Here is a 12,288-nt window from a genome sequence, read left to right on the forward strand (position 1 = left end):
CTAGTAAAAAGCAGGGTTAATATTCGTATCACATTAACATGTTCTCGTACAAATATGTATGGAACGCCATGACTGCCTTATGTTCATGATCAGCATTATATGCAGTGGTCACAACATTATAAGCAGTGGTCACACCATTATATGCAGTGGTCACATCATCATATGCAGTGCTCACAACATTATATGCAGTGCTCACATCATTATATGCAATGTTCACAACAATATATGCAGTGCTCACAATATTATACGCAATAGTCCCAACAATATGTGCAGTTGCTGGGACATTGCATGCAGTGGTCACAACATTACATGCAGGGGTAACAACATTATATGCAGTGGTCACAACATTATATGCAGTGGTCACAACATTATATGCAGTGGTCACAACATTTATACGTTTTTTGTTGAGGAAGGTGATGATCAGTGATGGTGATGATGATGATTGATGTATGTGATGGTGGTGGTTCAGATTCAGTAAACTTCGGATTGTTTTTAGCAGAAATTACCGAATCCAGTCATAATTGGTAATGCCCAGCAAACAAATTAGAACAGTTAAAAAAGTCATGTTATCATTAAGGCAACAAACAATATTTAAAACTCTGATTGAAATAAGAAAATTAAGAAGTATGATCAATTTACCACAAAATTTTCCGCACCAGGGCATTTTTTTCTTATTTTGATCTCATTTTGATGATAACTTTCATCATATTCAAAACTTAATATGTATATGTTACAGGGAATTTGTAAAATCACTAACAGTTTCAGTGGCTTTGTAAAATCCCTAAAATTGTTAGGGATTTTATAAAATCACTGAAAATAGAGCTATGGATTTTGTAAAATCCATGATTACAAGTTTAACTTGCTATTAGAAATGTGTTTTTCTTAATATAAAAATAGACTAATAATTTAAAATGCATTTGTTTAGTAAATACTATGAGCTAAAACTAGTATATAATGATAATGAATTAAAGGCATATAAACAGATATTTAGACCACAATTTACTTATTTTTGCATGACAAGTTTCACTGACATCTACTATTACATAATTGTCCTGCTTTTCTACAGGCACCCCTGTTTTGTTCACATCTGTTCCTTCCAGAACATCCACATTTAAAAAATCCTTGTCCATCACAAATGGAAGAGAGTTTAACAGCTTGTCGAAAAAATGTAAAATTTTCCATTGAAACAGCTGATGGACTCAAAAACAAGAAATCAGTGGGTTTAAACTTGTTTCTTGTGTATGACCCTAACAGAATACCATGCTTGGTAGCAAGACAATAGCCTTTCTCTGACTTTCCTTGGACAATAGCCATTATATTTCGGGGATCACCTTTTCCACGATCAACGACTGGGATAGGAATAACAACATTACATCCAATGTCCACTTTTTCTAAAACTCTATTAGACCTACTCAACATACAATTGGCTTGTGTTATCATTGACTCGGAAGCATTTGCACGTTCTTTTTCAATGACTGTTTCTGTATCACACAGAGAGCAAATTACTTTTGACAGAAAGTCTTCTGTTATGATAGATTTTCCACATAAAACATGTACAGTTTTGTTAAAAGAAGCACAGGAAGTTGCATTCAATGCAGTTGCTTCACATACAACACACATGTTAGTTTTTGGTTCAGTAGGTTGTGGCTCAGAAATCTCCATTTGTTCATCATCAGTTGTGCATATGTTTTCGTCATCAGTATTTATATTAAGCGCCATGTTTGCTAAATCTGACACATGTTCTTCGCTGTCAATTTTAGCTGTAAATTCATCAGGGAGTGAAGATGATGTTAGCCCAACTCTTGCGTCTACCCCAAACATAGCTTTGTAGGGAGGTCTGTTTATGTCTGAATAATGACTTTTGTTTTTCTCAAATTGTACAAATTTGACACCGACAGGCCATTTTTACAAAGGTTATCTCACATCCATGGGATAACCATATCCTTGACATCAGCATTACCTCGCTCAATGCTGTGTCGAGGTTTACCATGAATAATTTTACATTCTGGCCATAAGTTTTTAAGCTCACTTATGATGTTTGCATTAATTCGGCACCATTATCACTTTGAAGGATGTTTGGAGTACCAAAAAGAAGAAAGATATCAAGTATTTGCATTGCTACTTCATATGCACGCTTTGGTGTAAGTGGGCGTAACATTACAAATTTTGTTAAATGATCTTGGTATACGATTAAAAATCTATAATCGTTGTATTTGAATGATTGCATGTCTATCAAATCAACCTGTCCTCGGGAATTCAACTCTTGCTTAGTATAGGCTTAACGACAATGCCTTTACTAGCAGTTCTACGTTTTTTAAGTTGGCATTCCTCGCAAAGTTCCTTGTAAAGTTCTAAAGCTTCATATCAAACATTTGCGTACTTTCTATTTGCCTCCTTTACCATGTTTTCCCTACCACCATGACCTATATATAGCTATTGATATGTAAATTTTCTGCACTATGCTGTACATTTCTTCAAGACATACATAATAGTTTACATTTTCATCTGATGAATACCGTTTTTAACGATTTTTTTTCACATCTCCACGTTGAAGAACTTCATACCTACATTAAACAAAATATTTACTTTACTTTTATTTGGATTAAAAGAGATGAGAAAGTTTAGAAATTTATTTAAACTTTTATCACTTTGTGATAGGATACATGTATTTGAGATATGACCAAAGTAAATAAAACGTTGACATGCAAATCCGTATTCTTACCATTATTCTCTGTTGTCTGTTTTATTTTCCATTTGTGAATATAAACGTTTTTATATTTGATTTTTATATTATTTAAAAAAAATGAAATAATTGGTTTTATTTTTGTAGTAATTACAGAAAAAAACTATAATAAACAGTAAGTTACTTTTTTTTAAACTAGGTAGTAATAAGAGCTTGTTTTGTCTTCTTTCTGTGGCTCTTTGACAATAAGTTCCAAAATTTCATCTTATTTTTTCCCGGTTCCATATGTTGCACTTTAATTTTCCCTCAATCATTTGGAGTAACTTCTGTGTGTATGTTTGCTTTTGATTTACAGACATCTGTGCCAGAGCCATTTTTCTACAGTATGTTAGTTGTTAAGTGCATGAAAACTTCTCACTTAGATTAACCTTAAACTTATTGAGTGTTACTGCTGTAAGATTTTTTCACAGAAATTTTTCAATCAATAAGAATGAATTTATTTTTATAAATTCCCTGAAAACAATCAGTGAAAAAAGATCTTAATTATTTCAGGGATTTTGTAAACTCATTGGTCAAAATCAGGGATTTTACAAAATCACTGGTCAAAATCAGGGATTTTATAAAATCACTGGTCAAAATCAGGGATATTATAAAATCACAAATCAGTTCAGTGATTTTACAAATTCCATGAAATTTCAGTGATTTTACAAAATCCCTGATTTTACAAATTCCCTGTAACATATATACTTTAAGTATCTAAAAACATATATATTTATACATATATGTTATTGTGCATTTCTGATCATTTAACTCTAAATAAACATCATCAGATTACTCGGGACTGCAATTTAGACATATCATTACCCAGTATTTTTCAAGGAGAACAAAATATCTGTCAGGAGAAAACCGTTCATTGCATTTTTTATTTTTTTTTTATTTATGTTGGTCAGCGATGTTATTCGAAATATAGTTTTACTTAAACATATACGATTTTTAATCTTATTTGAAAAAGGCATGGCACAGCAATTTTTAGTGCAAAATAACTATTATGTGAATTGTATCCTATTAAGTATATAATTCGGACTATGCTATACATAAAAGTCCAATACGTTTCGACAATTTTTCAATTTTACCCCGTGAGTGATCCATATACAGTAAAAATAAGCCCCACAGAAGCTCTATTCTTACAGTATGAAATTAAAAGATAACTGGTCATCCAATTAAAATCGAAAACAATACATTTGTAGTATTCCTTATAAACTAAGACATTTCTCTGTTTATGATACGTTATTTCTGAAATGACCAAACGCTTAGCTACTGTGTGTAGCACGAAAATAATAAAAGAGGAATGTGCAACCCATCATTAATTATTGTAATGGATCAGTATTATAAGAGTCCGTGTAACACTTATCAATTCAAAGTTTTAAAAAGTTTTGAAACTTTAGATTTTTAAATTTTAACCAATTTATTAAAATATTAAAATTCTTAATATCGTTTATAAATTTGATAGTTTAGGAATTTGATCAAACTTTTAAAATACTAAACCTAACGTGCAATTTTGATTATTTCACTTTTTGAAAGTTTGATTTTTAAAATTTTTAATAACAATATCAAAAATAGAAAAGGGCCGAAAAGAGGGGTACCTGTAAACACTGATGTAAACACGGCTCTGATAACAATCATTCTTAGTTATAAATGAATAGCACGAAATATATCAAATCATTTTTAATTACAAAATAAATAATGGAAAGAAGAAGCCTTTTTTTTTTTTATATATAAAACATATTAGACATCACATGGGATAACAGTATCCTGAAATTTTAAGGTTGTGCATCAATCAAAAAAAAATTAAACCTATTTAAACCGGAATTAAATAATTTGATTTAAATCTCTCATATAAGGTTAGCGTTTGAGATAAATAATTAAGAGCTATTTAGTGTTCCCAGTGCCCAACATTTAGAAGTAACAGTGAAAACTGACCAACTCGCAGTAAACCAAATAGTATTATTCGCCTTTTTGACATTCCTGATGAAGGTAGATCCAGAAAAAGCGCATCGGTCGCATGCAACTTTAAACGTTTTGTTTTCTTTTTTATCGATTGTATGACGATAATATATTGCCTTTGATGATTTATTTCAGTTCCAAGAAATAACACGGAAGGAATACTTAATCTATAGTGTCGCAATGAACGTTGTGCTAGGCGCGCTTCAGCTGGCCCCTAGACAAAAAAGTGTACAGGTTCAGTGATTATAGATGTCATACTAAACTTCGAAATATAACAATGAACTAAAATTTAAATCATACAAGACTTAAAAGGACAGAGGCTCCTAAATGGGGACAGGCGCACAAATGCGACGGGGTTAAACATGTTTCGTGAGATCACAACCCTCCTCTATACCTCTAGCCAATAAAGAATGAAAAACACACAGTAATACGAACAGTGAAACGCACTTGAAAATAAATGTCCTATTTCAAAATAGGAAACAAACGAAACTAATCAAAATGACAATGATAATTAAAAACCAATTGTTCAGAGAACCATTGATGGTCTTTCCACCAGTAAGGATCTTTTTTATATGAAAATATTAAAATTCGGTTTTAAATGTCAATTTTAGCGTCAAATGACAGCTTATTGAACGCTGATTCCAAAAATGTATGGTTTCTATACAAAAAGATATAAATGATGAGATCATTTTTTACTTCCGGTTTAAAAGATGTTACTTTCGGTATGTTTTGATAGTTTACTTGACACTGATTCCAAAAATAGATGATTCTATATACTTTTACATTAAATTAGTACAAAAAATGGCTACTTCCGGTTTACAAAAGGTCACTTCCGTTTGGATTTTTCAAGGTCACATTGCTTGCAATCTTTTGCCAAAAGTCCCATGGCTTTTCATGAAAAAGCAAAGGTCAAAATCTAGAACGTTAAATTTACCTATGACCTTGAGCTCAATTTTAAGGTCATCAACCAAGGACCTCAATTCAAAAGATTCTAGGCCTCTACTTTATATTGTTAATGACATAAAGGTCACACCCAGCAGGCAGGTTGCAGTATGGTCTTAAAAGGTATTTCATATATATCAGTTCGGCGAAAACAGACATTCTGGTCAGACATGAAAACCCCTGCCACAAAAAAATATGTCCGCTTTTATTCATCATGTTCATTTAATGCTAAATAATTCTGTTGGGTATTTTCGTTTCTAATAGCAAAAAAATGGACAAGATTTTTGTTTTGCGTCTAGATTTTTTTTTCTCTCAAATATCTAAGACTGTCTCCTCAAATCAAATGGTTCGTACTTACGACTTTAAATTATATCGAGCTTATACTGACTGGGAATCATTATTCAGCTTTATTATTTTAAAATAGGCTGGGGCGTTTGGGGTTAAACATGTTTCCGTAGTTAGATACTATTGCTGTGGAACTTTTTTTTTCATGAGAGTGTAATAGTCTATAGAGCATTACTTTCTATTTGGTGGAATAGTGAAATAGAAGTCAATATGTTCTTGCTAAATCCTGTGTCGCTTTGAAGGTGTCATAATTGTCATCCTCAGCCTACGCAATGTGTTATAATAATTGTAATTTGAATTTCACCATATCGAATCACATGACTTTGATAATCAGTAAATTCCAGCGAAAAATATCTTTATAAGTCAAGAATTGTCGTATAAAAATTAAATAGTAGTACAAGGGAAATGGCAAAGTTCACCATCACTGGTATTAAAGAGATAATCGTAACTGCAACTACGATTATCCCAATATGGCGACGGCAGATATAGGTGAAATCTTTACAGTCATTTTTCTCAAATGTAGCATGTTTTTGTCACTAGTTACTCAGCTGCAAGTTTTTTCTATACCATTACATCATATTTGAATCGTAACGGTGCACTGGAATTGTCTAAGCGCTTTGAAAATTGCCGTTGAAAAATTCGGGATGATAATCGTAACTATATGGAATTTTTCTTGTTTGATAATCGTAATTTCTTTATCGGATAATAGTAACTGAAAAAATTTTAATGTGTCTTTCAGCATTTCAATGGTATTGTGTGTATTAAAATGCAAATGTACACTCTGATTTATTTTTATTAACGCATTCTATTTGAAAAAGAGAATTTATATTTTATTCTCTTTTTTTGGTGGTTTCAAATTCGGTTGACGATGTGAATTGAAATGAACACTTGTTGTCAACAACTCTATAAGATAATGGAAATGCTCCTACATGATTTTATCAAATTGGAGGAAATCTCCCCACTCAATGAAGAAAAATAGTCTTCTTGAATTGGAAAACGTACCAGTGGGGAAAATCCCAACACACACGTCACATATAAAACCAATAACATTTATAGAATGGGGAAATATCCCCACATTCACATCTACAATCAAAAACGTCAGAATGCGGAAATCCCCTCGATAAGATTATTTATAAATTATTAAATAAGATAATTGGAAAATACAAGCTTTAATATTGCTGACCATCAAATGGGGAAATTTCCCCATAATCTCATTTTGTTCAAATCATAGAAATAATGTTGACTATCAATTGGAAAAATTTTCCCATAATCTCATCATGTTCATATATTAGATATTTTTGACTACAAGTTGGGGTAATTTCCCCATAATCTTTTCATGTTCAAATAAGTTATTGTTGACTTCAAATTGGGGAAATTTCCCTATTATTTCATAAGATTCAAATTTACGGCAAATCAAAAAAATTAATGTACTAAAACTGTCATCCCAAGTCGTGAAATTTAGACAGTGTTTAGACAGTTGACTACTTATGAAACAAATGTGTACCAATGAGACAACTCTCAATCCAAGGCCCAATTTGTGAAAAAAACAACATTATAGGTATAAAAAAGGTATTCAACACGAAGCCTTGGCTCCTACTGAACAGCAAGCTATAAAGGGCCCAAAATGACTAGCGTAAAACCATTAAAACAGGAAGACCTAAGGTCTGATCTATATCAAAAACGAGAAACGAGAAACGCTTATGAACCATATCAACAAACGATATCTACTGAACATCAGATTCCTGACAAAATGTTTGAATATTTTTTTGTTATCCGTATAAAGAAGGCAGAATGTTTTGAATACAGATTGCTTTTAAACACGAGGAGCTTACTTTAAAACGTCATCATTAGAAACAAACCTCCTTAAAAGAGAGGCAAATGATACCAGAAGAAAATTCAAAATCACAAGTCGAAAAAAAAATCGGACTACGCCATGGTTTAAAAAGAAGACCAATTAACAGACAAACAATAGTACACAAAACACAACATAGAAAACTAAAGACTAAGCAACAAGAACCCACAAAAACATAAGGGATTGTTATATTCTTACGAAACCACATAACGCACACAAACAAGGAATTTAAATCTATGGTTGTTTAATCAGCAGACCTACTGACCGCACTACTAAATATCAATTCCAATCAATTTGTTATACCAAATATCGATATTTTCAAATTTCAAATAGTTTTCCTGAAGCTGTTGATGTTCAGAAAATATCTATCCTGTATGTAAACGGTGGTGATGTTTTAGTGAATTTATAAATGTTAAAGAAATTCTGTTAATGATGAAACTCGATAACTTGCACAAATATAAAAATGTTTGTAAGTACATCTTCATCAATTTTAATATGCTAAGATTGTGTGACTATAAAAAGTGCTCTATGACACATTGTTACATGTTTCAATATTGCAACTATATTGAACAGCTTTATGTGCATAATATTGTAACACACTCGGAGTTTATAACTTACTCTATGCACATCTATCTGTTGTTGATGATTTTTGCATTTACATGTAGATGTCTTTTTCATCTATTTATTTTCGTCATTGAAGTTGTTTCATTGATGGTGTGATAATTACTTCTTTTTCTTCATACAGTTTGTCATATCAAATTACAAAAACATTCAGACCAAACAAGCTAATTCTGTGAATGTTATTTTTTTATCATTAAGATATCATGATAACGTCCCAATATAAATTAAATAACAAATACATTTTTGTATATAACCTTGTTCAATTTTGTATACATGTATAAATATATAGGATCATTTGACTGATGTTAAATGTCTTTTGTTCAAGGACAAGGAAATACAGCTTCGTTTTGTTGTTGATATTGTTTATCATATCCTGTTTTAAGAACATTATCAGATGACTTGTGAGTTTCTTGTAAGTTCATATATAAACAAAACACCTTCAGCTGAATTCATCTCGATGTCTTTTTTCGTAGATTTTGTAGACTTAACACTCTTACTAAGTTGTCGTCTGCAAATACGACTTTGTAACCTGTAAAATAGAGACTATCCAATCAAAGAGACAGAAAACCAAACACAAATTAAGCATTATAACATCAAATCAAATATATCTACATCTTTCCTTTCATACAATGTTTCCCTTGACTTTATATGGAAATGTTGACTCCTTAGTGAGTCTTTTACTTCGAATGTTATGTCATTGTTTCTGTTAGTTCGACATGTAATGTTCTGTGTTCTCTCCAGACACGCCAATGTTATCAGCCAATAAATACAAACGGTAATTTTTATATAAGTTAGACCGCTATTCGTTTTCCTGATTGAATTGTTTTACACTAGTAATTTTTTGGTCCCGTTATAGCTTGCTGCTCGGTATGATCCAAAGCCGCAGGACCTAGCTTGACCTATAATGGTTTACTTTTATAAATTGTTACATGGATGGAGACTTGTCTCATTAGCACACATACCACATCTTCCTATATCTATGATATAGCCTAGAGTGCACAATGTGGCCGTAAATAAAACAAAAAAAAACTACCTGACTATCAATCAATTTATTAATCATCGTTCTTTTGATTTATATAATGGTTTACCTGATTTAGTTTTTTCTAAGACTGTTGCATTATACCATTTCTTCTCCAGTTTCCAGAAGCCCATTACTTTTTCGTTCACTGCGAAATCCTCAGAAAAAAATCAGAACATTATAATCATCTTTAGAATTTAATTTTATTATAATAATATGTTTTAAACTAGATAGGATTACAAAGATGTGGTATGATTTCTAGTGACACTATCACATAGACGTTAATAGATTTGGATGTAAGCAGCTATATTTTACTGTACAATATTCAACAACAAGCAATCATATGCCGTAGTGTAAGTTAAAAAATACGATTTAACATAATGTCAAACTGTTAAACGTGAATATCAACGGCCGATAAATATAAATGAAATCATAGATCACAAACAGCAGTCAAAATGACCACTAAATTACTGATTTCGGACAGACATACAACATGTACAAATGTGGCACAACTTAACGTCAGGTAAAACGCAATCAAATATTTTAATTAAGTGTGAAATCATTCCAGCAATGAAACATGGCTTGAAATATTTTTTAGTTTATTTTTGAAGTTCACAAACAATGCAAATGTATCATGATGTTCCGGATTTACACACCCTCCCCAATTTTCCCGCAAACTGGATCCCAACCAATTTTCCAAAAAGCTGAATAGTTACACAACGTACAAATCTGAACGTAAAAATAATATGAATATATGTTTTCTTTTGGGTCATCATGTTAGAAGTGTTTCAAACAACTTAAGCTGAATTAAGCAATTGACACTTATGGAAAACCGTGAGTGTTAAATTCTTATTATTGATATTATGTTATAACTCTTACCTTCACAACTAGAAATATGCAATTGTCGCTATGTTCTATATGTTAATAGAAAATGAAAGAAGAACTTTGTTTCTTTTTAAAACTATTCCCTGAATAGATTCATAGTTGTATAAAAATAAACAAATCACTGGACTTAACTCACCTTGTTTTCATGTGACTTTCTGTTTTTTGCCTTGCTAGGCTTGTCTTTTCCCTATAAAAAAAGATTCAAATTGTAATTAAAGGTTTCACATTTGTACACAGAATATTGTATTTGCGGTTTTAATTATATTATGAAAAATAAACATCGCTGAGTATAATCAGATATAACACATTCTGTTTCAACTGGTCAATATTCTGATTTGTCAAATATGGAGAGTATGCAAGAATCTGCTCAATAAAATATAATAATAATAATTCAGTATAATAATCTGAAGCTGGATATACTATTTTTTTCAAATAGGACCAGTAACATATGCTATAGACTGTGGTCCTGGACCACTGTTTAACCATATATCGGGTATAAGCTAACGCTTACGAAATAGACGGCTGGATTAGGATATCAGTGCTGTCGGAAGAAATCTCAGGCCGTCTTCACACCAAACGCCGTGTACAAACATGTTTACATTTGGTTTAATGTAATGAGCACTAGTTTCACATTAAATTTGTTCACATCTTTACACCTTGTTTAGCTTCCTGTACATAAGATTTGTTCACACTTGTAAACCAGTCTATGGAAGGTGCGATACGATAAAAACTTTACTTATATCAATAAGCGATATTGTCTAATATCAATTGTAAACATGCAGACATTTCATGCGGAAAATGTTGTTTTTGGCAACGAAAAATTCAGAAAATACTAACTTTTCAACTTATTGTTCAAATATAAACAACAATTGAGTCTAAATATACATTCAGAAGTTAGCTAGAAGCTAAAGTTTATGTCCATGTAAAATTTGAAGTGTGTTTTTCTTATTTACATAAATACGCCATGCGATACTTTTAAAATATCAATGCGATACTTTTAAAATATCATAGCGATGTTTTTGGTATATCAATATTAGTATTTATTAGTATTAATATTTGACTGCTGTACCCATATTTTTACAATTTTACCCATTATGTCAGTTTTGTTAACGTAACGTTGTAAATATGACAGAATTTGATGAGACTGTCATACACGTGAGAGGTTTAGCGCTATAAAACCAGGTTCAATCCACCATTTTCAGATATAAAAATGCCTGTACCGATGGGGTTTAATAAACAATGTCGTAATAAAATAGCTAAGTATCTAATTATTGTTCACATACTATATAACATTAATTTTTAGCAATTTTATAATGAACGCACCGAAATAATATATATCTGATATGCTCGCAATGCTCGCATGTAAGACTTTCTTTATTGATAACAATGAAACTAACTTGTGACAAAGATGAACCATACTGTTCTCGTTCAGATTGATTCGACAAATCTGACCTATACTTTTGAATCTCCTTTTTTTATACAAATTAGACCGTTGGTTTTCCTGTTTGAATGGTTTAACACTAGTATTTTTTTTGGTTCCTATATAGCGTGGTGTTCGCTATGAGCCAAGGCTCCGTGTTTAATGCCCTTCTTTGATCTATAATGGTTTACTTGAAACAAATCATTATACTTTGTGGAAAGTTGTCTCATTCGAAATCATGCACCATCTTCTTATATCTATAAAGCTTTAAAAGATCCCCTTATAAATAACTGCTTTCCAGACCTCCAAAAAACGTCATTTGGGTGCTGAATCTTTTGTACAGTGCAATATAAATTAGCACACTTCTAAAGCTTTAACGATAACGACAGATTATGATGGTACAAGAACGATTACGTCAATAAAAATACCAAATAAACAGCACTGAAAGATATAATTTATAATTCTAGTATGACGTGCTTCTTTCGCTTTGTAAACAACACTGTGACAAAACTCTCGAT

The 12,288-nt window shown here is 31.5% G+C and overlaps 1 long non-coding RNA gene across 1 annotated transcript; it reads right to left on the reverse strand.

Moving 5' to 3' along the window:
* Nucleotides 1-8,702: 8,702 nt before the first annotated feature.
* On the reverse strand, nt 8,703-10,594 carry LOC134700537 (uncharacterized). Its single transcript, XR_010103923.1, has 3 exons — nt 10,487-10,594; nt 9,536-9,623; nt 8,703-8,976 (listed from the first exon to the last, which is right to left on the reverse strand). It is a non-coding gene; the product is annotated as an uncharacterized LOC134700537 (long non-coding RNA).
* Nucleotides 10,595-12,288: the final 1,694 nt, after the last annotated feature.

The sequence above is a fragment of the Mytilus trossulus genome, unplaced genomic scaffold (genome assembly GCF_036588685.1).
Source record: "Mytilus trossulus isolate FHL-02 unplaced genomic scaffold, PNRI_Mtr1.1.1.hap1 h1tg000158l__unscaffolded, whole genome shotgun sequence".
Taxonomy (NCBI): Eukaryota; Metazoa; Mollusca; class Bivalvia; order Mytilida; family Mytilidae; genus Mytilus; species Mytilus trossulus.